Below are 3,433 nucleotides of genomic sequence, written 5' to 3' on the forward strand. Positions count from 1 at the left end.
AGTACAGATTTACTCTCTTATTCTTACTGATGAGAGTGTTGAGCTGGCCTTGCAGCTGTGTTCAGTCACCTTTCTGATCTGATGGTAATACTGTGACTTGGGTCTAGACACAGCATTTAAGGCAGGTTCTGGGTTTGGCACTGAGTCCCACTGCAGGGGTCTAGGTTTGCCCCTGGTTCTCACCTGCCTGTCAGGCTACCCTGGCGTGGCAGTAGCAGGGTCTCCAGAAAGGCAGATTTACACTTACTGTAGGTCATGCTTACTTTGAAATAGTTTCTTCACAAAGGAAGCTGATGTTTTAGAAGTCTTTTTGTGCATTTTGTAGTTCTAACATCTGTTGGCTCAATGAGTGGGAGGTTGGTTTTAGTGGGAGGGACCAAAGACAACTAAAATTTGGTCAGGAGTTTCAGGAACAAATGAAAAAATTCCTATTAAATTACTTCACCTCAAGCAGATTTGTTATTCATACTCACAAAAGGAGCAAGTGTCAAGCAAGGACATGTGTAAATTTTAGTCTTTCCACAAAAGTACATTGAATATTCATTAAATGTATGTGTGTTTACGTGGATGTAGCTTTACTGGCAAAAGCCAGGCTACCCCAAGTGTGGTGGAATGGGGGTAGGTAGGAAGGTGTTTCTGGAAGCTTTCGTGCTGCTCTGTTGTTGTGCACAGATGTTAGATGTGTGTCAAACAGATTTGAGCCTGCAGTGCCTGTTTGCTTTGGTGCTGTCACGTTCATGGTAGGGGTGTTGAGGAGTGTGGTTACTGTAGCTTGCTTACACACAGTGACGTGTGTAGCGCTCGGTCACCCAACCATCAGATACTTCTGGAATAAAGCTTATTGTTCAGTGATTGCTCCTTCTTTAAGGAGCTTTATATGAAGCTCGTGGATCTGAGTAATAAGTATAGTAGCCAGATGCAAGAATGTGTTTCCTGCAAGGTTTACTTGCTGTTAGAAAAACTTTTAAAGTCATTTTTGTCCCCTTGTTAGCTCAGGTGTGGAAGGGCTCTGGTGTCACTCCACTGGCTGCTGTGCCCTGCTTGTAATCATGGAGCATCTTTGCTGTTTCATTATGTCTGTCAGTAAGCTGTCAGGGATAGAATGACAAGTCCATCTGGATGGATAATATTCATTTGTGCATTATAATTTCCATGTGGATGAAGTGGAAAAAACTCCTGCATTTACAGTTAAAGTGAAGGTGTAATGATGGTGGCAAATGAGTTGATGGTGGCCTTCTGAATATCTGCCTGGTTAGGATGGCTGGAGATTCAATTTCCTCTTAATTTAATCAGGGTTGTTGAATAAAGAGGAAAATGCCACTTCCTGACTGCTCATAGGGAAAAGGATGGAATTATTTATTATGTACTAAACTGCTTTCCCTTTCAGACCAGTTATGTCTGGTCAGGTAACTGCTGCTAATAGTCTCATCATCGTTCTGCCTGCTTTCTTGTAGTCACCAAATAGTTACAGAAGGGGCCCCATATGTAGCTCAGTAGGTAAATGGGTACACTTCTTTTGGTCTTAATTTGGCTTATCTAGTCAAGGTGTAGCTCCAGGTAATTTTTATGCAGTGTGGTTTTCTTCAACTCAGTTTTATTGCTCCTGAATTTCCAACACACACACCTATCCTAACATGCAAATATAATTCTGGTTTTAGACACTAATACCAAATAGCACATATTAAACTCTTTTTTAGGCTAGGAAAAGTTAAGTTTTAATATAGCAGTCTTGATTTCTGGGCTTGATCTCTCAAGTTTTCCCTCATCAAGTTTTCCCTCATCACTGCATAAATAACTCTCCTGTGTTGAATGACAAAACACAGTTATTGCAATGACAAATGTACTTTTAAAATTTCTTTTTTACCTTTGTTGTCATCTTCTCTAGCAGTGGAGTTGGAAACTCTTGCCTTCAAAGATGCCTGACACAGTTTTCAACCACTAATCTTCCCACAGCTGATGTGGGTTTTGACTGTGCTGTTTATGCACGACCTCTTTGATAAGTCTGCCACTTGATAACTGAAGTGTGAATGAGGAGCAGGGGGGGTTCAGTGCCAGGTAAGCTGCTGAATCTCCTCAGCCACCCATTTGGGCTTTTGTGCAAGAGCTGTTGGATCTCTTGAGACACATAATATTGCGTGGACGAGACCATGAATCCGAGCACCAGTGCACAGGACTTGGGCCATGATAACTGTTTGTTACAAAATAATACATAATTGAGGTAACTGTAGAATGTTTGTTCTATCAAATCATTGTTTTAATATTCTGGAACTTGCTGTGTGATTTTTAAACCACTTGTACAGAAAAACATTTGTTGAGGACTTGCACAGCTGTCCAAGAGGATGCTCACCTAATCTCTCTCTCTCTCTGAGGAGAGATTCTTTTCAGGTACCTGTGACTAAGTATTGTTTAGCACTCAGTGTGTTCTCAATCCTATTGCAAAATATTTTGTGTATGAAGGATGATGCCTGTATTCCATGCACTTTTAATTTGCAGAAAGTCTTGTGGACCTCTCTAGCTCCAAATCTATGAAGTGATTTTTTTTTCCTGTTCTTGTAAAGATTGATGCTTCAGAAATGTGACGCAGTAAAACATCTTTGCTCATAAAATACCTAAAACTAAATGCTTATTAATTGTGACTCTGTGCCTAAAAGTATCATGTCTGAGATTATGGGGCTGTGTTTATAGTGTAGCAAACATTGAGCTTTTGATGGTGGTGGTTTCATGCAGGTGGGACTGCTGAAAAGAAGGGGGTACCCTGGGTACTTCTAAGGAATTTTGGTGATGCCATTGGTTCTCTCGCACAGTAACTGTAGTATCTCCTACTGTGTGCAGCTAAATGGAACCTGCAGAGGGCTTAAGGCTGCCTCCTCCATGCACCAATGAACTTCAGAGTGAAATATCTGAAGTCCATTTCAATTCACCTTTTCTATACTTTATTTTAAGACAGAAATAGTAGATAAACCTGGTCAGAGTTGGTCTCTGTATGCGATGCTAGAAAACAGCGTCAAGAATTCTGCTGGCTCAGCAGTGCAGTGTGTGCTTCATTGCTTCCAAGTGCAGGTTTGTCTGTAAAACAGCATCACAAGCTTCAAAGCAAGCGGCCTGTCTGTGCACCTGAGCATTCCACTACTCAAAATGAAGTGGACAAGGTGTACAAATTAGGCAACAAACTCTTGACTTTTTCCTATACGTTATTCAGATGGATCTTGTGCAGTAATGGTAGGGAGAGAAACAAGGATGAAGATCCCAAGTGTCTTAGCATGCTGGGAGAGCTGATGCTGTGTATGAGTCTTTACCATCAGCATCTTTAAAAGTAAGAACTGGCAAATTCTGTGTATGTGTCTAGGATTGTGGGGGTTGGACTTGATGATCCCTTGAGGTCCCTTCCAACCCCTACAAGTCTGTGATTGTAGCTTTACCTTAACACGGAGCC

Source organism: Gallinula chloropus (genome assembly GCF_964237585.1).
Source record: "Gallinula chloropus genome assembly, chromosome: 19".
Lineage (NCBI taxonomy): Eukaryota > Metazoa > Chordata > Aves > Gruiformes > Rallidae > Gallinula > Gallinula chloropus.